The 25,838-nt window shown below is 37.9% G+C and overlaps 1 non-coding gene across 1 annotated transcript; it reads left to right on the plus strand.

Moving 5' to 3' along the window:
- The first annotated feature begins 7,312 nt into the window (after positions 1–7,312).
- Positions 7,313–7,419, plus strand: LOC117086453. The gene has a single exon (XR_004438363.1). It is a non-coding gene; the product is annotated as a U6 spliceosomal RNA (small nuclear RNA).
- The last annotated feature ends 18,419 nt before the right edge of the window (positions 7,420–25,838 follow it).

Raw genomic sequence — 25,838 nt, forward strand, 5'->3', positions numbered from 1 at the left:
GCTGTTTTCTCAGTATTTTTCTTGGATGGGATGATCCTAAGTTGGAATGTTTTTTTCATCACTATGATTTTATAAAACATAATTTTTTCTATGAACCTTTACTTACTTGACTGGATTGAACTAAAAGCACTGATCAAAGACCATGACATAAAAATTAAGTCCCTTTGTACTTCCCCGTGCCTCCCAAAGTTATTTTAAGATCGTTAGAATATTTCTTTAGTAACATTTTATAGACAAAAAATTTAAAAACTTCCTGTATTGCAAAACTAAACTATTTCTTTAATGAATATACTGCTTATTTTAAGTTCCAAAGGTGAAGTCTTTAAGAATAAAACATTACCGACTCCTGCTTTTAAAAAAATAAATAAATAAAAATAAAGAGTTTTGGAGACATTATCAGTTGGGCTTCTGAAGTTCTTTTAGGGTATATGAAATCCTAACAAAGCAGCTAGTTCATTGCTAAATTAAACATGGTTATTTATATATTAATGACATGTATATAAACATTTGCTTTTAATTTCAGTTATTTATATTTCATGGAAATAAAACATTTGAAACATTAGAAAACCTGATGAAATAGGAGACTCTTCACTATCGCTTCTTCCACAGACACACTGAGTAAACACCTACACACAATTCAATTCTCTTCAAGAGAAAGGCAGAATTCAGTTGAAAGACTCCTACACACTGGATGACTGAGAAAACATCCACATCAAACCAATTGGAAAAGCAGATACACTTGTGAATGAACTCCACCCTGAACGCACTTGGGAAGGAAACTCCAATTTCCACTTTATCCTGAGGGGTGAGGGACTCCTAGCACACACACAATGTTCTACTTTCGCAGTCCTGGTGAAGGGCTTGGCTGTTAAATCACTGTGCTGGAGGAATGAAGTAGACAATCTTCAGAGGATCTCCCTCAAACACAAAGAACAAAGTGGGGGTTTGAACCATGTGAGCACCCTTAGCTGTTGTAGTCCCCTGAGATGAGCCCAGCTTTCACCTTCCCCACGGATGGGGTGTGGTCGCATGCTTTTCCACTAGCTCCCTATGGTTCTAGCCTCTAACAAGCCAGTATCTGGGAGCCTATATAGCAAGTAAGAATAAACCTCTTGGAGACTAAATGGTAGGATGCTACAGCACTGCCCACACCTTCTTCCGTTGCTGGCTCCAGTGACATCTCAGTTCTACAGTCTCTATGGTAAGAGGTGGGAGGCCACTGCCAGCAACAATGAAGGGACAGCACACCCTCTCTGCCCTGCCCTGCTATGCCGTCTTCCCTGGTTTGCTCCCATGATAAATGACTGCAATCCCTCATTAGATGATGGCAGAAGCACTCCTATGTGCCTCAAAGGGAAAGTAGGTACTCCCTGAACCTTTTTCTCTGGCTTGCTTCAGCAATAGCTTCACAACAGAAGGCTCCTCCTGCAAGGGATGCGAGGCGTGAAACTTCTGCTTGCTTGAACAGGACAGCAGACAACTTTCTGCACCTTTTCCACCAACTAGCTCCAGTGATAATCCTAGCCCTGAAATATCTCCATGAAAAGACATTGGAAACCTGTGTCAGTAACTATGGAAGTTATGGCACTTCTCACACCTTCTTCTCTGGCTTGTTCTAGAAATAAACTCCTGCTATCTTTCACTGGAAGGAGGCAGGGGCACATCTTCATGTCTCTATGGGAATGCAGATACTCCCTGCACCTCCCTCCCTTGCTTTAGCAATAAGTCCAGGCCAGAAGTCTCCATCTATTAGGAGGGTATGAAACTTGTGCCTCCTTCAGCAGGAGAGTGGGAACTTCATGCACTTTCTTCCCTGGTTTTCTCCTGAAATAATTCCAAATATACAGACTCTCTCTGAGAGTAACTTCTGCATGCATTAAGTGCTCCAACTTTTCAGCCTTCATCCAAGGAACTGTCTCCTAAATCACCTAGCTCTTGGAGTTAACAGAGCTCTATACTATCGAGTTTTTTAGACCACAGAGGGAAAAAAATTTGACTTTTAAACCTTTAAATGGTCATCAATATCTCCTGAGGTTCAAAGTGAGCAATCTGATCAAAACGATAGGCATGTTCCTCAGTCCCTCTTCTTGGTGTAGAGCAAAATGAGTGGAAGATTAATTTTGGTTCTCAGCTTTTCTGCAAAGAAAGAAGGATAAATCTAACATAAATCTAGCACCCCAACGTTTCCTGCCCTATCCCAAAGGACTGGCTTCTATCCTACCTCTCTCAAGGCAACAACATGACTTGACACTTTTTAATTTCTTTGGGGCTACAAAGAACAACGGCAGCAGGTTGGACAAACACAAAGAGTTTAAAGGCACCTAGAATTGTTGGCTGTGCTGACTGAGGAGAAACATATCCTACATAAGACCAGCCTAACAAAACTTAGAGAGCTTGTTCATTCATAGAATATACTGAAATCAACACAGATAGTCAAGGAAAGTGATGAAACAGGGAAACATGTTCCAAATAAAAGAATAAAATACATCTCCAGAAGCCAATCCTAGTAAAGCGGAGATACAAGTGCTCTTGAGTCAGCTTGTGGTGAATGCTGCCTGGCCTAGTACTCACACTTCAGGGCAATAGGGTCCTTTCTGGCCCAGGGCAGGTCCAGAAATGCCATCCAAGAGTCAAATTCTGGAATCAGGTGCCCCAATAGCCTGCTTGGTGCTCTTCTCACCATAGCCATACTGGTACCTGAAGCCAGCAAGTCTGAGAGACTCACCCAAGGCTCGTGACATAGTACCTGGGTATTGCTCCTGGTCATTAAGGACCCAAGGACTCTTCTGTTGGGAGATGATGAATGCTGCCAGAACTGGGCCTTTTCTTTCAAAGTAGTGGGTCCCCTTCTGGCCAAGAGCATGTCTACAAATGTCATCTGGGAGCAAGATCCCGGAACGAGGGTCTCATGACTCTGATTGGTGCCTCTTTCCTGCTATGGCTGAATTGATACCTAAGATGTAAAACAAAGTCCTCCCCATTCTTCTCTCTTCTCAAGCATAAGGAAGGGGTATCTTTTGGAGTTGTGAACTGTGCAGCCTGGGGTTAGAGGAGGGGTAATGCCAACACTCCCTTAGCCGCCCCAGCTTGTGTCTCAGTATGTCACGTCCCCGTACCAGTCCACTGTCCTTGGGCCTAGTTCAGCACTAGGACCTGCCTAACAGTTGCAGTTCTTGAGAATTCAAGTTTGGATCACTGGGATCAGCGAATCCCCTTCTGGTTAGGGCTAGTCTAAATGCTTTCTCCATGGGTAGGCATCAGCTGAGTTTGGTATGGTTTTCCTTTCTGCTCTAACAGGACAGCAGTGAGTTCAATGCCTTACAGTTGCTGTGTTCTCCCTCCCTAGTGCCCAGATATGCTGTCTGCACCCTGCTACTGCTGCCGAGGAGAGAAGAAGGGGGGGGTGTCAGTGATTTACTACTTCCTTTTCTACCTCTTCAATGCCTCTTTCAGTGATATAAAGTTACCACCAGGTACTATGAGTGCTCACCTGGTTTTTGGTTCTTATGAAGTTGATTTTTCTGTGTAGATAGTTGTTAAATGGATGTCCTTGCAGGGAGGACAATTGGTTGAACCTTCTATTCTGCCATCTTGTTTCTCCAATTTGCACATCGTTTTCAAATGCACACAGAACATTCTCCAAAATAGATCATATGTTAGGCCACAAAATAATTATTAACAAATTTAAGAGACTGAAATTATATTGAGTATCTTTTCTGATCACAATGGCTTAAAACTAGAAATAAATAACAGGAGGAATCTTGGAAAACTCACAAGTAAATGGAAATTAAATAGTATGTTCTTGAACAGACTGGGTACAGTGGCTCATGCCTGTAATCCCAGCACTTTGGGAGGCCACGGCAGATGGATCACTTGAGGCCAGGAGTTCAGGACCAGCCTGGCCAAAATGGCGAAACCCGCTCTACTAAACATACAAAAAGAAAAAAAAAAGGCCGGGCGCGGTGGCTCAAGCCTGTAATCCCAGCGCTTTGGGAGGCCGAGACGGGCGGATCACGAGGTCAGGAGATCAAGACCATCCTGGCTAACACGGTGAAACCCCGTCTCTACTAAAAATACAAAAACTAGCTGGGCGAGGTGGCGGGCGCCTGTAGTCCCAGCTACTCCGGAGGCTGAGGCAGGAGAATGGCGAAAACCCGGGAGGCGGAGCTTGCAGTGAGCTGAGATCTGGCCACTGCACTCCAGTCCGGGCAACAGAGCGAGACTCCACCTCAAAAAAAAAAAAAAAAAAAAAAAAAAAAAACTTTAGCCTGTGTGGTGGCACATGTCTGTAATCCCAGCTACTTTGGTGGCTGAGTCATAAGAATCACTTGAACCCAGGAAGTGAAGGTTGCAGTGAGCTGAGACTGCACCACTGCCCTCCAGCCTAGACAGCAGGGTAACTGTGAGAAAAAAAATCTTGACACAAATGAAAATGGAGATAAAAACACCAAAACTTATGGAATCAGCAAAAGCAGTCTTGAGAGGGAGTTTATAGCAATAAATGCCTACATCAAAAAAGAGAAAAAATCTCAAATAAACAACTTAATGATACATCTCAAGTAACTAGAAAAGAAAATTATAGTTTGTCCAAACTTCACAGAAGAAAGGCAATAGCAAATATCAGAGAAGAAATCTGCCAAATAGAGACAAGATGAACAATAAAAAAGATAAACCTAAAAGCTAGGTTTTTGAAAAGGTAAACAAAATTGATAAATTTTATCTAGACAAAGATTATACTCACTGGTGAAAAGCTGAAAGCTTTTCCTTTAAGGTCAGGAACAAAATAAAGATGCCTATTCTGGCACCATCTATTCAACATAGTGCTAGAATACCTGGCCAGAGCAATTAGGCAAGGGAAAGGAATAAAAGCCATGCAATCAGAAAGGAAGAAGTAAAATTATCTCTATTTGGTAATGACATACCTTATATATTTAAAACTGTTATTATTTTATAAAAAAGTTAAAACTGGCTAATTCAGTAAAGTTTCATGCTATAAAATAAGCACACAAAAATCAGTAGCATTCCTATATACTAACAACAAACTATCCAAAAAAAGAAATTAAGAAAAAAAATCCCATTTACAATTGCATCAAAATAAAGAAATATATTAAATAAATAAAATTTTAGGAAGTAAATTTAACCAAAGAAGTGGGAGATCTGTGCACTGAAAACTGTAAATCACTGAGAAAAATTGAAGAGGACACCAATAAATGAAAAACTCTTCCATGTTCCTGGATTGGAAGAATTAATATACTTAAAATGTCCATACTACCCAAAGTGATATATATATTTAATTCAATTTCTATCAAAACTTCATGTTATTTTCCACAGAAATAGAAAATAAATCCTCAAATTTGCATGGAACCAAAAAAGAGGATGAAAATACTAAAATTTATATGGAACCAAAAATTACCCCAAATAGCAAAAGAAATCTTAAGAGAAAGGAACAAAGCTAGAGGCATCCCACTTTCTGATTTCAAAGTATATTATAAAGCTAATTGTAATCAAAACAGTATGATACTGGTAGAAAAAGACACATCAACAAATGCAAGAGAGTAGAAAGCCCAGAAATAACCCCATGTATTTACAATCCTTTTGCTTTTGAAAAAGGTACCAAGAACACACAACGAGAAAAGGACAGTCTCTTCAATGAATGCTTCTGGGAAAACTGGATATCCTCATATAGAATGAAATTAGACCCTTATCTCACAGCATATATACAGGCTGCTCTCCATATCTACTGCTTCTGCATCTGCAGATTCAACCAACCACAGATCAAGAATATTTGACAAAACTAACAATAAAAATAACAATAAAGCAATAAAAATAATATAAATAAAAAACAATACAGTATGGCATATTAACGATTTATATGGCATTTACTTTATATTAAGTATTATAAGTAATCTGGAGATGACTTAAATTATACAAGAGGATGTGCATAAGTTATATGCAAATACTATACCATTTTATATAGGTATATCTCATTTTATGGTGCTTTGCTTTATTACACTTTGTAGATATTATGGGTCTTTTTTGTTTTGTGTTTGTTTTTTACAAACTGAAGATTTGTGGTGACCCTGTGTGAAGCAAGACTATCGGCACCATTTTTCCAAAATCATGTGCTCATGTCCTGTCTCTGTGACATATTTTGTTAATTCTCACAATATTTCAAACAGTTTCATTATCCTTATATCTGTTATGATGATCTGTAATCAGTGATCTTCAATGTCACTATTGTAATTGTTTTGGTGCACCACAAACTACACCTACATAAGACAGCAAACTTAATCAATAAATGTTGTATGTGTTTTGACTACTCCACTGCCTGGCCAGTCTATCATCCTTCTTCACTCGTTAGCCCTCCTTATTCCCTGAGACACAACAATTGTGAAATTAGATCAATTCATAACCCTACAAGTTGCTGCAACATGGATGGAAATGGAGGGCATTTTCCAAAGCAAACTAATACAGCGGCAGAAAACCACCTGTTCTCACTTATAAATGGAGCTACAATTTGAGTGTACATGATGCAAAGAAAGGAACAATAGACCCCAGAGCCTACTAAAGGATGGAGGTTGGGAAGAGGATGAGGATTTAAAAACTACCTACCAAGTACTATGCTTACTACCTGGGTGATGAAATAATCTGTACACCAAACTCCCACCACATGCGATTTACCCATGTGACAAACCTGCACATGTACCCACTGAGCCTAAAATAAAAGTTGGAAAAAAAAAAAAAATGACCTTACAATGGCCTCTAAGCATTCAAGTGAAAGGAAAAGTTGCACATCTCTCAATTTAAATCAAAAGCTAGAAATAAAATAAGCTTAGTGAGGAAGGCATGCCAAAAACTGAGACAGGCTGAAAGCTAAGCCTCTTATACTAGACTTGTGAGTACAAGTTAGCCAAGTCGTGAGTACAAAGGAAACATTCTTAAAGGAAATTAAAAGTGCTACTTCGGTGAACACAGGAATGATGAAGTGAAACAACCTTATTGCTGATATTAAGAAAGTTTGCTTAGTGTGGGTACATCAAACTAGCCACAACATTCCCTTAAACTAAAGTTGAATCCAGAGTGAGACCCTAACTTTCTTCAATTCTATGAAGGCTAAGAGGGGTGAGGAAGCTACAGAAGAAAAGTTAGAAACTAGCAGATGTTGGTTCTTGGGATTTACGGAAAGAAGCCATCTTCACAACATAAAACAGCAAGATGAAGCAGCAAGAGCTGATGTAGAAGATGTAGCACATTATCCAGAAGATCCAGCTAAGATTATTGATGAAAGTAGCTACATTAAACAACAGATTTTGTGTTGGATTCAGCAGCACACATACTGAAACTGGAATGATACAGAAAAAATTAGCATAGCCCCTGCTAAGTGATGTCATGCAAATTCATGAAGTATTTCATATTTTTAGCTATAAAGATACTAGAGGCAAGCCTAGGAAAGACTCTTCTAGACATTGGTCTGGGTAGAAAATTCATGACCAGGATCTCAAAAGCAAAACAACATAAACCAAGATAGTCAGATGGTACTTGATTAAACTAAGAAGCTTCTGCACAGCAAAAGAACCAGTCAACAGAGTGAACAGACAGCCTGCAGAAAGGGAGAGGATGTTTGTAAACTATGCATCTGACAGGGAACTAGTGTCCAGAATTTACAAGGAACTCAAACAACTCAACAACAAACAGATAATCCCATTAAAGAGTGGCCAGAAGAGGCTAATATATATTTTTCAAAAGCAGCATAATTTTTATACATTTGTTGGTTATTTGTATAAAGATCTATTGAAAAACAGAAAATTTTCAAATTTTTATTTTCAATAGATATGCTTCATACAAACAGCCAACAAGCATATAAAAATGCTGAACATTGTTAATCATCAGAGAAATTTAAATTAATGCCACAGTGGGATGTCATCTTACACCAGTTAGAATGGCTATTATTTGAAAAGACAAAAAGTAACAAATGTGGTTAAGGAGGCAGAGAAAAGGGAAGGCTTGTGCACTGTTGGTGAGAATATAAATCGGCATACCATCTATTTAAAACAGTATGGGGATTTATCAAAGAACTAAAAATGGAGCTGCCATTTGATCTAGCAATCACACTGTTGGGTATCTACCCAAAGCAAAAGGAATAATTATATCTATCAATAAGATTACTGCACTCATATGTTTATTGCAGTACTATTCATAACAGCAGAGATTAGGATTCAACCTAAGTGACCATCAGAGAAGGACTGGATAAAAACAATGTATATATACACAATAGAATAATATTCAATCATTAAAAATAATTAAATCATGTATTTGAAGCAACATGGATGGAACTGGAAGCCATTATCTTAAGTGAAACAACTCAGAAGGAGAAAGAAAAAAAAATACTGTATGTTCTCACTTATACGTGCAAACTAAATAATGTATACATGCGGACATAATGTATGGACTTGGAGACTCAGATGAGCTGGGGTCGGAAGGGGGGTGGATGATGGGAATTACCTAATGGGTACAATGTACATTATCTGGATAATGGATACACTAAACACTCAGACTTCACGACTACACAATATAGCCATGTAACAAAATTGCACTTGTATCCCTTAAATTTATACAAAACAGGCCAGGAAAGGTGCACTTTGGGAGGCAGAGGTGGGTGAATCAACTGAGGTCAGGAGTTCAAGACCAGCCTGGCTAACATGGCAAAACCCCATCTCTACTAAAAATACAAAAATTAGGTGGGCATGGTGGCATATGCCTGTAATCCCAGCTACTGAGGAGGCTGAGGCAGGAGAATCGCTTGAACCCAGGAGGCGGAGGTTGCAGTGAGCCGCGATTGTGCCATTGCACTCCAGCCTGGGCAACATGAGTAAGACTCCACCTCAAAAAAAAAAAATTATACAAAACAAACAAACAATTTTCAGTGGAGACAAAAAAAGGCTTCTATTAGAAGAAGATGCCACCTAGAATTTTCATAGGTAGAGAGAAGTCAATACTTGACTTCAAAGCTTCAAAAGACAAGTCAACTCTCTTTTAGGGGTTAATGAAGCTGATGTTTAGAAGTTGAAGCCAATGCTCATTTACTCAAAAATCCTAGAACCCCTAAGAATTATGTAGTTTATTCTGACTCTGCTCTATAGATGGAACAATAAATCCTAAATGACAGTACATTAGTTCATAGCATCATTTACTGAATACTTTAAGCTTATGATTGAGATATATTGCTAAGAAAAAAAGATTCCTTTCAAAATATTAATGCTGCTTGACAATGCACCTAGTCACCTAAAGTACTGATGGAGATGTACAAAGAGATGAATGTTGTTTTCATGCCTATTAACACAACATCTATCCTGTAGCCCATAGATAAAGGAGTAATTTTGACTTTCAGGTCTTCTTATTTAAGAAATATATTTTGTAAACTATAGCTGCCATAGACAGTAATTACTCTGATGAATCTGACCTAAGTAAACTGAAAATCTTCTGGAAAGGATTCACCATTCTAGATGTCATTAAGAAAATTCGTGATTCATGACAGGAGTCCAAAACACCAACATTAACAAAAGTTTGGAAGAAGTTTATTCCAACTCTTATGGTACTTTCAGAGGTTTAAGACTTCAGTGAAGTAAGTAACTGCAGATGTGGTAGAAATTAAAAGAGAACTAGACTTAGAAGTGGAGACTGAAGTTGTTGCTGAACTAAAATATCATGATAAAACTTGAATGGATGAGGAGTTATTTCCTATGGATGAGCAAGAAAGTGGTTTCTTGAGATCAAATCTACTCCAGGTCAAGATGCTGTGAACATTGTTGAAATGACCACAAAGGATTTAAAATATTACATAAATTTAGTTGATAAAGCAAACTGTAGGATTTGAGAGGATTAACTCCAATTGGGAAAGAGGTTTTATTATGGGTAAAATGCAATCAAACAACATCATATGCTACAGAGAAATACTTCTGCAAGGAAAAGTCAATTAATGAGGCAAATTTCACTTTTGTTTCATTTCAAGAAATTGGCATAGCCACTCAAACCTTCATCAATCACCACCCTCATCAGTCAGCAGCCATTAATATCAAAGGAAGACCCTCCACCAGCAAAACAGTTATGACTTGCTGAAAGCTCAAATGATCATTAGCATTTTTATCAATAAACAATTCTTAAATTTAGATTTGCTCTCATTTTTTGAGATGGAGTCTCGCTCTGTCACTCAGGCTGGAGTGCAGTGGCGCGATCTCGGCTCACTGCAAGCTCTGCCTCCCGGGTTCACGCCATTCTCCTGCCCCGAGTAGCTGGGACTACAGGCGCCCGCCACCACGCCCTGCTACTTTTTTCTATTTTGTAATAGAAAGGAGGTTTCACCATGTTAGCCAGGATGGTCTTGATCTCCTGACCCCGTGATCTGACCGCCTCGGCCTCCCAAAGTGCTGGGATTACAGGCATGAGCCACCGTGCCCGGCCTGTACTTTGCTTTTTTAAATCTAATTCTATTGTACACTTAATAAATTATAGTATAGTATAAATATAACTTTTATACACATTAGGAAACAAAAAAATTGTGTGACTTATTTGTGATATTTGCTTTACTGTGGTGGCCTGGATCTAAACCAGCAATATCTCTTAGGTATGCCCTTAAAAGGGACTTGACAGCTTGTGGATTTTGGTACATTCAGAGAGTCCTAGAAAAAATCCAATGAATACCAATTCAATGAATTTAATCCCATGAGGGCTGCACAGGAGGAGGTGCCTGTTGAATCTCCTTGTCTATTCTGCACACAGGTAATTGCTTCTGTTCATCTAAGACTAAAGGACAGATAGATTTTGTATAGCAATGTTTTCATTCTCTGGTGGAGAATTATGCACTTGTACTTTTAGGAACTTAAACTATGTCAGAGTTTTCATCTATGAAAATTTATATGCAGCACAACAAGTAACAGGAATTCACGAGTAACGACTAACTCAAATGATTAGGTTAAGGTGTATGCTCTTTAAATCATATGTTTATCCCTGAGACAATGGCTGTGTTATCACTATTTGCACTTGGAAATCAATTGAATAAATATGCTAGTTATAGTGATAGTATATTTTAGGCAAATCTACCAAAACACATAAAAAATTTTAACAGTACTAACAAGACATTTAAAGCTCATGTAATAATGCAATCTGAATGTCCAACCCAGTCCTCTCCTCTACAACTTGGGATTGACTTTGTCATCTTCTTCTGAGTATTTCCAAATTATTTTATATTAATATATCTTAAAATAGCCTCATCAACTCTACTGACCTTCCCTTCAGGTCATCTAGAAGTAGAACTTTTTAATTATGTAAAGAACCAGCCAGGAGACCCCTTTATATTCAGGACAGATGAGGCAGCCACTTTTCTGGGAATAAATTATAATAGAACACAGATGTTCTGATTTTATTTGGTTTGGTTTGGTTGGGATTGTTCCTCTGGTTGTTTCTTAGAAAGTTCCTGAAGTTTTAAAGGGTTTTTAAACTCTCTGCCTAGGAGTTTCAAATCACTGAATAATCAGTTGAGGCTTTTTTATTAAAGCCAAGAAACAGTTATTGAGCACTTGTAAATGCTACCAAAAAAGTGCTCACAGGACCTAAATGATTAAGAAAGTTGCTGCTTACACGGAGTTCTTAGTCCATCCAAGCAGCCTGATCTATAAGCAAGAAATTGCTTTAATGTAGCTGTAAGATGCCATGGATGAGGATAAGAATGATTTCTGAATCAGATATCGTGGATAATAAACAAATTCACCCTAATGAATATATTAAGATAAGTAGGTCCTAAATGGGTTATAATTTATTTAGACACCTATCAAACAGATTTCTTTAAAAATAGGTTATATATGATCCATTTAATTCTATATTTAGCATTTTTCAGTTTTCACTTTTATACGGAAAGTCAGTAATGTTTAGTTAATACTACCTGGCCAGTTGCAAGATTTGGGATTTGAATTGAGAAATCCTTCAAAATCCTAGACTTCTATAAAATATTCTGACTGTCATTCTCAATATTTTCTTTAGCGCATTATGGTGTAAGATAATAACTATATTATTACAATGCAAACCACATTTGATGGACAATAAATTTATTCTCTGTACTCATTCAAAAACTGAAAGAGTGACATAGTTTCCTAGTTTAAGTGCCACTTTCATGAGTTTAAATAAGTACTTTATTACCATTAAGGGTTTTGTGTACACATACACAAATGTGTGTTTTTTCAAAAAATTGTTTACATATCATATAGGACAGGTTTAGTAGTTCAGTAATTGAAGAAAAGGGGTATTACCATATTCTTTGTATTTATTTCAAGGGTTTAAAGTTTAAAAAGTCACCTAACTCCAAGAATTTTTCCCTGGGGGTGATGATAACTCTTAAAATTGGAAAACCTATCCCCTTTATTATAGGCATTAGGTTCATGGTGGCAAATAAATAAATAAATAAACTTATGATTAGAGCCGTCTCTGAAGAAGGTAATGACTCATTTAAGTTTTTAAAAATGCTATTAGACCATCCTGGCTAACACAGTGAAACTCCGTCTCCACTAAAAATACAAAAACAAAATTAGCTGGGAATGGTGGTGGGCGCCTGAGTCCCAGTTACTCAGGAGGCTGAGGCAGGAGAATGGCGTGAACCTGGAAGACGGAGCTTGCAGTGAGCCGAGATCGCGCCACTGCACTCCAGCCAGGGCGACAGAGAGAGACTCCGAATCAAAAAAAAAAGCTATTAAATGAGTTAACAGTATAATCTGACTAGTCATTTAATAGTAAGTGATAACAATTATGTTTTATTTATGGTTTCTTCTTTCTAAAACAAATAATACAAATAAAATATGGTTTATTCACTTATAAATAAATATAGTGAACTTATAAACTCTATATGAGAACATGTTAATCTGTCTCTTTAAAATATTAGAATATTTTTATTTCTGGTGATGATAATTTGCAGATTTATTACAAGAATTAAATAAGATCAGTATAAAACACACAGTATACAGTCTGGGATATAATCCGTTAAAAATAGTAGCTATTATGATGATTACAAAAACAATTTCAGTAAGAAATTATTATATCTACTTTTATAAAAATAAATGTATTACTGAGTCTTTAAAACTTTACTCTTTATTAAAATAATCTATGCAAACTAAAGAAAATTAGCATTTTACCATGTAGCAACTGTATAATTATACAATTATATTTGATGAATCAAAAATTGTGAAAATAAGAATCTGTGATGCTGAAAATAGTTTTGTAAAGTTTGGTTAGACATTAAAGATTAATAAAATAAAAGAGTATATTTTATCTAAATATTTCTTTAGTCTACTATAAAGTGGGAAGAAATGAACAAAACTTTAGGTACACAGATTCGTGTGACATTTACAGAAGTAGGGACAGGCCCTGACCACAAAGCCAGAAATAGACTACATGTTAAGTCTGTTGGAACTGAACAAATATTCCTTTTCCATTGCTCTCAAAACAAGGGAAGGTCCCTGTCAGAGAACTAACGCTGTATTACTGACCAGGTGGACCTTGTTCTCAACAAAACTTATTATAAAATCTTGGAGTCAGTGAGAGCTTATGTCTAAACAGTTATCTGATCTAGGACACTAGATGGTCTAAAAAAACAGCATTGAAATAAAATTATTTCAAAGTGTTTACATCACAAAAGACTAAACTTTTTATTTTATTTTTTATTCTTTATTTATTTTTTTTGAGACGGAGTCTTGCTGTGTCGCCCAGGCTGGAGTGCAGTGGCCGGATGTCAGCTCACTGCAAGCTCCACCTCCTGGGTTTACGCCATTCTCCTGCCTCAGTCTCCTGAGTAGCTGGGACTACAGGCGCCCGCAACCTCGCCCGGCTAGTTTTTTGTATTTTTTAGTAGAGACGGGGTTTCACCATGTTAGCCAAGATGGTCTCAATCTCCTGACCTCCCAATCCGCCCGTCTCAGCCTCCCAAAGTGCTGGGATTACAGGCTTGAGCCACCGCGCGCGGCCAAGACTAAACTTTTTAAATTGCTCCATTAATTATTTGTATTAAAAAGGAATAATCAAGAACCTATTTCAAATTTTTACTGAAAGCATTCTCTTATCAGTGTTAATAGACAGAGCCCTTTGTCTCCAGAATCCACGAGGCTCAACAAGAGAGAGGATGGCATATTAAGCAGCCACCAGTTTGATCTCTCACTTCCAAACAAGAAACATGAGTACTAGGGAGTGTATGTGACCTGTTAGGTATCACACAATTAATTAGTGGCAGATCCAAGTCTAAATCTCAAATATATTTATTCCATGAACTCCAAGAATGCCCCAAAATATTTTCAGTTCTATGTATCACTGGGGCCGCATTTGGGTTCAAAGTTTTGTGATGGTCTTCTTGGCTTTGTTTTATTTTTAAAATGATGTCAATGATAACTTTTTACAATGCAAAGTTAAAGATAAAATCAATTCCCCAGAAAAGGAAGAAATGAAATCATAAGCAGCAATTTCTTCCCAGCTCTATGCAGAAATTGATGATGCTCAGAGACAGATAATTACACCCAGTAGTTTAGTTTTCTGAGCCCAAATTTACTTGCTAGTAATCTGAAACTCTCTCTTTCCCTCTAATGAATCTGGAGAAATTTGCACACTGTATCGTTGTAATTACTACTGTTTTAAAATTTATAAGTATCTATCGTGTGCACATTATATAATGAGTCTTACTCCTAAATTTGTTAGAGGCCATAATTATATTATCATTTTGTTATTATCTTTCTTTAAGGATAGTGATTTTTATCAAATACATTAGCATACTGATTTCACTTATTTTGTTTTACTTATTACAATATGTGACCAAAGAGAAGAGAGAGTTGTCAAAATATACGTAAAAGCTAATGAAAAGTTGTGTTATTTTAATTTTTCTCATGAATGCTATTAACCATTTAGCAACAACTTCATCATGTATACCAGCGAATCCACCTAACTGAACTGGCTTTTCAGGTCAGTAAATATGCTGTCTTAGAAAATGTTTACTTTGGGTTTTAGCTGTTCACCTGTTTCAATTAAATTTTTTATTGATATGTAATATTTGCATGTATTTATGTGATATTGTGTTACATGCATAAAATGCATAATGACTAAGTCGGGGTACTTAAGGTATTCATTACCTTGAGCATTTATCATTTCCATATGTTAGGAACATTTCAAGTCCTCTCTTCTAGCTGTTTTGAAATAAACAATACATTGTTTTTAACTGTACTCACCCTATTCTGCTATTGTGCATTATAACTTATTCCGTCTATCTAATTGTACATTTGTTTCCATTAACCAACCTCTCTTGACTCCACAACCCTACCATTCCCAGACTGGTAACTATCATACTACTCTCTACCTCCCTGAGATAAACTGTTTTGTAGCTATTGTAAATGGGATTGCATTCTTGGACTATCTTTTTCCGGTTGTTCATTATTGGTGTATGGAAACACTATTGATTTTCACATGCTGATTTTGCATCCTGCAAGTTACTGAATTTGTTTATCAGATTTAAGTTTTTTAGGGGAATCCTTAAGGTTTTTAAATATTCGATCATATCATCTGCAAAGAGGGATAATTTGACTTCCGGTTCTTCAATTTGGATGCTTTTTATTTTTATGTTTCTTGCTTAATTGCTCTGGCTAGTACTTTAGTACTGTGTTGAATAAGAGTAATGAAAGTGGACTTTCTTGTCATAGTCTAGTTCTTAGAGGAAAAGCTTTCATCTTATCCCGCTTCAGAATTATGTTAGCTGTGAGTTTGTCATACATGGCCTTTATTATGTTGAGGTATACTCCTTCTATGCCTAGTATGTTGAGAACTTTTATCATGAAGAAATGTTGAATTTTATCAAATGCTCTTCTGCATCTATTGAGATGATCATATGGTTTTAGTCATTCATTTTGTTAATGTGATATATCATGTTTATTGATTTGTATATGTTAAAATATCTTTGCTTCCCTGGTATAAATCCCACTTGATCATGGTGTATTATATTTTTGATGTGCTGTGGGATTGATTCAGTTATCTGTAGGTTTTCAACTTTCTTAACATATAGTTGTTCATAATAATCTCTGATGATCTTTTGTATTCTTGTAGTGTCAATTCTAATGTTTCCTTTCTTATTTTTGATTTTGCTTGAGTCTTCTCTCTTATTTTGTTACTCTAGTCAGTGGTTTATTAATTGTGTTCATCTTTTCAACAAATTCACTTTTCATTTTGTTGATCCTTTGTATTGTTGTTTTAGTCTCTATTTCATTTAATTCTGTTCTATATTATTTATTTTTCTACCATTTGAGGCTTGGTTTTTTTTTTTTTTTTCTAGTTCCTTCAGGTTCATTGTTAGATTGTTTATGTGAAATCTTTCTACTATTTTGATGTAGGAGCTTATTGCTATAAACGTCCTAGTTAGCACTGTATCCCATAGGTTTCGGTATGTTGTGATTCCATTTTCATTTGCTTCAATAATTTTTAAAATTTCCTTTTAAATTTCTTTGTTGACATAACAGTTATTTAGGAGCATGTATTTGTCTAATTTCCATATATTTGTAGTTTCCAAAGTTCCTCTTGATAATGACTTCTACTTTTATCCTATTGTTTTCTGAGAAGATACCTCATACGATTTCAGTTTTTAAGAATTTGTTGAGACTTGTTTTGTGGCCTAACATATCCTGGAGAATTTTCCTTTTGCTGATGAGAAGAATATGTATTCTACAGCTATTTGATAAAATGTTCTATAAATGTCTGTTAGTTCCATTTGGTCTAAAGTCTCATTTAAATCCAGTGTTTCTTTGTTTTCTCTCTAGGTTATCTGTTTAATGCCATGAGTTGGGTGTTGAAGTCTCCAACTATGTTGGTATTCAAATTTATCTTTTCTTTTAGATCTAATAATATTTGCTTTATATATTGGGGTTCTCCAAGGTTAGGTGCATATATATTTTGAATTATCATATACTCTTGCTAAATTGATCCCTTTGTCATTATGCAATGACCTTCTTTATCCCTTCTTAATTTTTTTTTTTTTTTTTTGAGACAGAGTCTTACTCTGTCACCCATGTGCCAGTGCAGTGGCATGATCTCGGCTCACTGCAAGCTCCGCCTCCTGGGTTGACACCATTCTCCCACCTCAGGCTCCAAAGTAGCTGGGACTACAGGTGCACACCACCACACCCAGCTAATTTTGTTTTTGTATTTTTAGTAGAGATGGGGTTTCACAGTGTTAGCCAGGATGCTCTCGATCTCCTACCTTGTGATCTGCCCGCCTCGGCCTCCCAAAGTGCTGGAATTGCAGGCGTGAGACACTGTGCCTGGCAGTCTCTTATTGTTTTTAACTGTTTTTAACTTAAAGTATGTTTTATGTGATATAAGTAAAGCTAGTCTTGCTCACTTTTGGTTACTGTTTGTATAAAATATCTTTTTTCCATCCATTTACTTTCAGCCTGTATGTGTCTTCACAGATGAAATGAGTTTCCTGTAGGAGGCATATAGTTGGGTCATTTAAAAAGAAAAACATCTGTTCAGCCAGTCTCTATCTTTTAAGTGGAAAATTTAATCTGTTTACATTCAGGATTATTATTGATATGCAAAGACTTATTTCTGTCTTTTTATTAATTGATTTCTGGTTGTTTTCTATATCCTCTGCTCATTTTCTTCTCTCTTATCATTTATCATTGCAGTTTGTCCTTATTCTGTACTGATAACCTTTGAGTTCTTTGTCTTCATCATTTATTTGTTCTACCAGTGTGTTTTATATGTTCATGTGTTTTATGATACTTGATATCCTTTTTTTCTGCTTCCAGGTATAGGACTTGCTTAAGCATTTCTTGAAGGGCCCCACCAGGGGTGATAAATTTTTCTCAAGTTTTTCTTGTCTGGGAAAGACTGTTTTTACTTCATTTATGAAGAACAATTATTCTGGTATAAAGTATAGTATTCTTAGCTAATAGTTTTTTTTTTTTTTTTTTTCTTTCATCATCCTCAGGGCAAGTACAAGTATGCTGTGGTCTTGATGCTAATGAGAGAATAATTTCTGTCATTGGCAGTGGCTACAGATAGGCAGCTTTCAGGCTCTGGGAAGCACACATTTTTGTTTGGCCCTTTGACCCAGGGCCAGCCTTCCTAGTGTGATACTCTACCCATTCCTTGGAGTTTAGGACACTCTGTGGGCTAGAGTTACGGAGACCTTACTGCACTTCTGAGTAGTAGGGTATTACACCACTAAAGCCCTCCAGTTGGAAACGGGGGAGGTCAAGGATGTGGAGATACAGGTGTTGTTAGGCCCTGGGACAGGATGCAGTCTGGTGGGGTGTGGGCTCTCAAGATGGTGTGTGATGAAATTGTATGTCTCAGGGTTGTGTGGGACTCAACATGAACTCCCTCTCTAAGCACTGCAGTCACATAGACACCAGGCAGCTTCTATATTAGTTGCAGGGCCTCTAAGAATGGAGGGGGATTTTCTATGGCTGGGATTACAGAAGTCTGTGATGATTCCGGCTGGGCCAACTGCCTTACTTCTGTCTGCTTATGTGCCTAAGGTGTTTCCTGTCACTTCTCTGCTGAATTCAGTGTTCTTATGTAGATGCTCTATTCAGAGTGTGATTATCTGCTTACTGATTTGGTTCTTCTCTGTGGGGAGGGTGAGTGTACAATGCCTCTAGTCAGCCCCTTGAAGGTCTCTCTTCCATTTCAGTTTCTATGTATTAACCTTGAATATTAACTAGTATAGATGGATGAATAATATGAAGATTCTCTACTTATGAAGGGAAATTTATACCAATGCTAGCAATAATCATTGTGGGGCAAAGTAGCAATCAACATTCAGTAGTGAGGGGCTGGTACAGACAAACTACGGTTAGCTGCCATTTCTGTGGCTTTCAAGTACAGTAGGAATATTTTATGTTCTAGGATCCATATTACAATGGATTTGGATCTGAATCTTATTTACGTTTAGCACATATGCAAATAAGATTAGTTTTAATGACAAATATGTAAAAAAGAATTGGCTAGAAAAATAGAAAAATCAGGTAACCAGTAAAAATATTTTATACCTTCTCTTATAAATGAGAAAGGTGTGGAATTTGTGACATTAAACTGAATATGTGCGTATAATTTGACAAATGAACATCAATAGGATTTTCATTATTTTCTTCAATTTATGAAAGCTAAAAATATTTTGGGAATATGATTTTGTAAAAATGTAAAAATGAATGTTAAAATCACCCCCTCATATTTGAATATTAATAATTTTTAATTTTAAAATGTACATTATGGCATGGAAGAGTTTATTTTATATGGACTCAAACCATTCTTACAAATCAAAGAGCAAATGATTTTACCTTCACAATCTTCTGTTCATGGTAACAAGTACAAGGTGAGAGAGGTATAGATTAACAACATCTATATTTCTGGAGTATTAAGGACTTTTGAGGAGCTTTTAAATGTACACTCTCCAGTAATACCATGAATGCTTCCAGAAACTTTCTAAAGAGAAATAAAGCCTAAGAAATTTGCAATATACTAATTACTATAGATAATGCATAGCTTCCCATTTATCAGTCAAATTCTCTGTACGATATTTGTCCTTATATTTAACAATTTTCTGAGACATTTAGTACTATATTTGACATTTTATTGGAACATTTAGTACTGGGTAGACTTACAGGGTTTAAAGAATCATTGCTCTATGTTTTTATACAAGTAAAGTTGTAAGAGAATGGCTTGTCGGTGTCATTTACAATTTATGAAATATTTTTCAATGAGATGTGGCTTTGAAAAACATATATAGGAGGCGGAGCAAGATGGCCGAATAGGAACAGCTCCAGTCTCCAACTAGCAGCGCGAGTGACACAGAAGACCAGTGATTTCTGCATTTTCAACTGAGGTACTGGGGTCATCTCACTAGGGAGTGATGGACAATCGGTGCTGGTCAGCTGCTGCAGCCTGACCAGCGAGAGCTGAAGCAGGGCGAGGCATCGCCTCACCTGGAAGCGCAAGGGGGAAGGGAATCTGTTTTCCTAGCCAGGGGAACTGAGACACACTACACCTGGAAAATCGGGTAACTCCCACCCCAATACTGTGCTTTAAGGAAACAGGCACACCAGGAGAATATATCTCACACCTGGCCGGGAGAGGCCCATGCCCAGGGAGCCTCCCTCATTGCTAACACAGCAGTCTGCCGCGATCTATCCGCAAGGCAGCAGCGAGGCTGGGGGAGGGGCGCCCGCCATTGCTGAGGCTTAAGTAGGTAAACAAAGCCGCTGGGAAGCTCGAACTGGGTGGAGCTCACAGCAGCTCAAGGAAGCCTGCCTGTCTCTGTAGACTCCATCTCTGGGGACAGCGCACAGCTGAAGTCCAATAGGGGAAGCAGCGGGGGCCGGTGCAGACACGAACGACTCTGTCTGGCAGCTTTGGGGAGAGCCGCGGATGTCCCAACGTGGACGTTGAGATCTGAGAATGGACAGACTGCCTGCTCAGGTGGGTCCCTGACCCCTGAGTAGCCTAACTGGGAGACATCCCCCACTAGGGGCAGTCTGACACCCCACACCTCACAGGGTGGAGTCACCCCTGAGAGGAAACTTCCAAAGGAAGAATGAGACAAGTACACTCGCTGTTCAGCAATATTCTATCTTCGGCAACCTCTGCTGCTGATACCCAGGCAAACAGGGTCTGGAGTGGACCTCAAGCAATCTCCAACAGACCAACAGACAGTCCTTCTGACTGTCAGATGGAAAACTATCAAACAGGAAGGACACCTATACCAAAACCCCATCAGTACGTCACCATCATCAAAGACCAGAGACAGATAAAACCACAAAGATGGGGAAAAAGCAGGGCAGAAAAGCTGGAAATTCAAAAAATAAGAGCGCATCTCCCCCTGCAAAGGAGCGCAGCCCATCGCCAGCAACGGATCAAAGCTGGTCAGAGAATGACTTTGACGAGATGAGAGAAGAAGGCTTCAGTCCATCAAATCTCTCAGAGCTAAAGGAGGAATTACGTACCCAGCGCAAAGAAACTAAAAATCTTGAAAAAAAAGTGGAAGAATTGACAGCTAGACTAATTAATGCAGAGAAGATCATAAACGAAATGACAGAGATGAAAACCATAACACGAGAAATACATGACAAATGCACAAGCTTCAGTAACTGACTCGATCAACTGGAAGAAAGAGTATCAGCGATTGAGGATCAAATGAATGAAATGAAGCGAGAAGAGAAAACAAAAGAAAAAAGAAGAAAAAGAAATGAACAAAGCCTGCAAGAAGTATGGGATTATGTAAAAAGACCAAATCTACGTCTGATTGGGGTGCCTGAAAGTGAGGGGGAAAATGGAACCAAGTTGGAAAACACTCTTCAGGATATCATCCAGGAGAACTTCCCCAACCTAGTAGGGCAGGCCAACATTCAAATTCAGGAAATACAGAGAACGCCACAAAGATACTCCTCCAGAAGAGCAACTCCAAGACACATAAGTGCCAGATTCACCAAAGTTGAAATGAAGGAAAAAATCTTAAGGGCAGCCAGAGAGAAAGGTCGGGTTACCCACAAGGGAAGCCCATCAGACTAACAGCAGATCTCTCGGCAGAAACTCTACAAGCCAGAAGAGAGTGGGGGCCAATATTCAACGTTCTCAAAGAAAAGAATTTTCAACCCAGAATTTCATATCCAGCCAAACTAAGTTTCATCAGTAAAGGAGAAATAAAATCCTTTACAGATAAGCAAATGCTTAGAGGTTTTGTCACCACCAGGCCTGCCTTACAAGAAACCCTGAAGGAAGCCCTAAACATGGAAAGGAACAACCGGTACCAGCCATTGCAAAAACATGCTAAAATGTAAAGACCATCGAGGCTAGGAAGAAACTGCATCAATTAACGAGCAAAATAACCAGTTAATATCATAATGGCAGGATCAAGTTCACACATAACAATATTAACCTTAAATGTAAATGGACTAAATGCTCCAATTAAAAGACACAGACTGGCAAACTGGATAAAGAGTCAAGACCCATCAGTCTGCTGTATTCAGGAGACCCATCTCACATGCAGAGACATACATAGGCTCAAAATAAAGGGATGGAGGAAGATCTACCAAGCAAATGGAGAACAAAAAAAAGCAGGGGTTGCAATCCTAGTCTCTGATAAAACAGACTTTAAACCATCAAAGATCAAAAGAGACAAAGAAGGCCATTACATAATGGTAAAGGGATCAATTCAACAGGAAGAGCTAACTATCCTAAATATCTATGCAACCAATACAGGAGCACCCAAATTCATAAAGCAAGTCCTTAGAGACTTACAAAGAGACTTAGACTCCCATACAATAATAATGGGAGACTTCAACACTCCACTGTCAACATTAGACAGATCAACGAGACAGAAAGTTAACAAGGATATCCAGGAATTGAACTCATCTCTGCACCAAGCGGACTTAATAGACATCTATAGAACTCTCCACCCCAAATCAACAGAATATACATTCTTCTCAGCACCACATCGCACTTATTCCAAAATTGACCACATAATTGGAAGTATAGCACTCCTCAGCAAACGTACAAGAACAGAAATCATAACAAACTGTCTCTCAGACCACAGTGCAATCAAACTAGAACTCAGGACTAAGAAACTCAATCAAAACCACTCAACTACATGGAAACTGAAAAACCTGCTCCTGAATGACTACTGGGTACATAACGAAATGAAAGCAGAAATAAAGATGTTCTTTGAAACCAATGAGAACAAAGATACAACATACCAGAATCTCTGGGACACATTTAAAGCAGTGTGTAGAGGGAAATTTATAGCACTAAATGCCCACAAGACAAAGCAGGAAATATCTAAAATGGACACTCTAACATCACAATTAAAAGAACTAGAGAGGCAAGAGCAAACACATTCAAAAGCTAACAGAAGGCAAGAAATAACTAAGATCAGAGCAGAACTGAAGGAAATAGAGACACAAAAAACCCTCCAAAAAATCAATGAATCCAGGAGTTGGTTTTTTGAAAAGATCAACAAAATTGACAGACCGCTAGCAAGACTAATAAAGAAGAAAAGAGAGAAGAATCAAATAGACGCAACAAAAAATGATAAAGGGGATATCACCACTGACCCCACAGAAATACAAACAACCATCAGAGAATACTATAAATGCCTCTATGCAAATCAACTAGAAAAACTAGAAGAAATGGATAATTTCCTGGACACTTACACTCTCCCAAGACTAAACCAGGAAGAAGTTGAATCCCTGAATAAACCAATAGCAGGCTCTGAAATTGAGGCAACAATTAATAGCCTACCAACCAAGAAAAGTCCAGGACCAGATGGATTCACAGCTGAATTCTACCAGAGGTACAAGGAGGAGCTGGTTCCATTCCTTCTGAAACTATTCCAATCAATAGAAAAAGAGGGAATCCTCCCTAACTCATTTTATGAGGCCAACATCATCCTGATACCAAAGCCTGGCAGAGACACAACAAAAAAAGAGAATTTTAGACCAATATCCCTGATGAACATCGATGCAAAAATTCTCAATAAAATACTGGCAAACCGGATTCAGCAGCACATCAAAAAGCTTATCCAACATGATCAAGTGGGCTTCATCCCTGGGATGCAAGGCTGGTTCAACATTTGCAAATCAATAAACGTAATCCAGCATATAAACAGAACCAAAGACAAGAACCACATGATTATCTCAATAGATGCAGAAAAGGCTTTTGACAAAATTCAACAGCCCTTTATGCTAAAAACGCTCAATAATTCGGTATTGATGGAACGTACCTCAAAATAATAAGAGCTATTTATGACAAACCCACAGCTAATATCATACTGAATGGGCAAAAACTGGAAAAATTCCCTTTGAAAACTGGCACAAGACAGGGATGCCCTCTCTCACCACTCCTATTCAACATAGTTTTGGAAGTTCTGGCTAGGGCAATCAGGCAAGAGAAAGAAATCAAGGGTATCCAGTTAGGAAAAGAAGAAGTCAAATTGTCCCTGTTTGCAGATGACATGATTGTATATTTAGAAAACCCCATTGTCTCAGCCCAAAATCTCCTTAAGCTGATAAGCAACTTCAGCAAAGTCTCAGGATACAAAATTAATGTGCAAAAATCACAAGCATTCTTATACACCAGTAACAGACAAGCAGAGAGCCAAATCAGGAATGAACTTCCATTCACAATTGCTTCAAAGAGAATCAAATACCTAGGAATCCAGCTTACAAGGGATGTAAAGGACCTCTTCAAGGAGAACTACAAACCACTGCTCAGTGAAATCAAAGAGGACACAAACAAATGGAAGAACATACCATGCTCATGGATAGGAAGAATCAATATCATGAAAATGGCCATACTGCCCAAGGTTATTTATAGATTCAATGCCATCCCCATCAAGCTGCCAATGACTTTCTTCACAGAATTGGAAAAAACTGCTTTAAAGTTCATATGGAACCAAAAAAGAGCCTGCATTGCCAAGACAATCCTAAGTCAAAAGGACAAAGCTGGAGGCGTCACGCTACGTGACTTCAAACTATACTACAAGACTACAGTAACCAAAACAGCATGGTACTGGTACCACAACAGAGATATAGACCAATGGAACAGAACAGAGTCCTCAGAAATAATACCACACATCTACAGCCATCTGATCTTTGACAACCTGAGAGAAACAAGAAATGGGGAAAGGATTCCCTATTTAATAAATGGTGCTGGGAAAATTGGCTAGCCATACGTAGAAAGCTGAAACTGGATCCTTTCCTTACCCCTTATATGAAGATTAATTCAAGATGGATTAGAGACTTAAATGTTAGACCTAATACCATAAAAACCCTAGAAGAAAATCTAGGTAGTACCATTCAGGACATAGGCATGGGCAAGGACTTCATGTCTAAAACACCAAAAGCAACGGCAGCAAAAGCCAAAATCGACAAATGGGATCTAATTAAACTAAAGAGCTTTTGCACAGCAAAAGAAACTACCATCAGAGTGAACAGGCAACCTACAGAATGGGAGAAAATTTTTGCAATCTACTCATCTGACAAAGGGCTAATATCCAGAATCTACAAAGAACTCAAACAAATATACAAGAAAAAAACAAACAACCCCATCAAAACTGGGGAAAGGATATGAACAGACATTTCTCAGAAGGGGACATTCATACAGCCAACAGACACATGAAAAAATGCTCATCATCACTCGCCATCAGAGAAATGCAAATCAAAACCACAATGAGATACCATCTCACACCAGTTAGAATGGCGATCATTAAGAAGTCAGGAAACAACAGGTGTTGGAGAGGATGTGGAGAAATAGGAACACTTTTACACTGTTGGTGGGATTGTAAACTAGTTCAACCACTATGGAAAACAGTATGGCAATTCCTTAAGGATCTAGAACTAGATGTACCATATGACCCAGCCATCCCACTACTGGGTATATACCCAAAGGATTATAAATTATTCTACTACAAAGACACATGCACACGTATGTTTATTGCGGCACTATTCACAATAGCAAAGACTTGGAATCAACCCAAATGTCCATCTGTGGCAGACTGGATTAAGAAAATGTGGCACATATACACCATGGAATACTATGCAGCCATCAAAAAGGATGAGTTTGCGTCCTTTGTAGGGACATGGATGCAGTTGGAAACCATCATTCTTAGCAAACTATCACAAGAACAGAAAACCAAACACCGCATGTTCTCACTCATAGGTGGGAACTGAACAATGAGATCACTTGGACTCGGGAAGGGGAACATCACTCACTGGGGCCTATCATGGGGAGGGGGGAGGAGGGAGGGATTGCATTGGGGAGTTATACATGAT

The sequence above is a fragment of the Trachypithecus francoisi genome, unplaced genomic scaffold (assembly GCF_009764315.1).
Source record: "Trachypithecus francoisi isolate TF-2019V2 unplaced genomic scaffold, Tfra_2.0 Lachesis_group1, whole genome shotgun sequence".
Classification (NCBI taxonomy): domain Eukaryota; kingdom Metazoa; phylum Chordata; class Mammalia; order Primates; family Cercopithecidae; genus Trachypithecus; species Trachypithecus francoisi.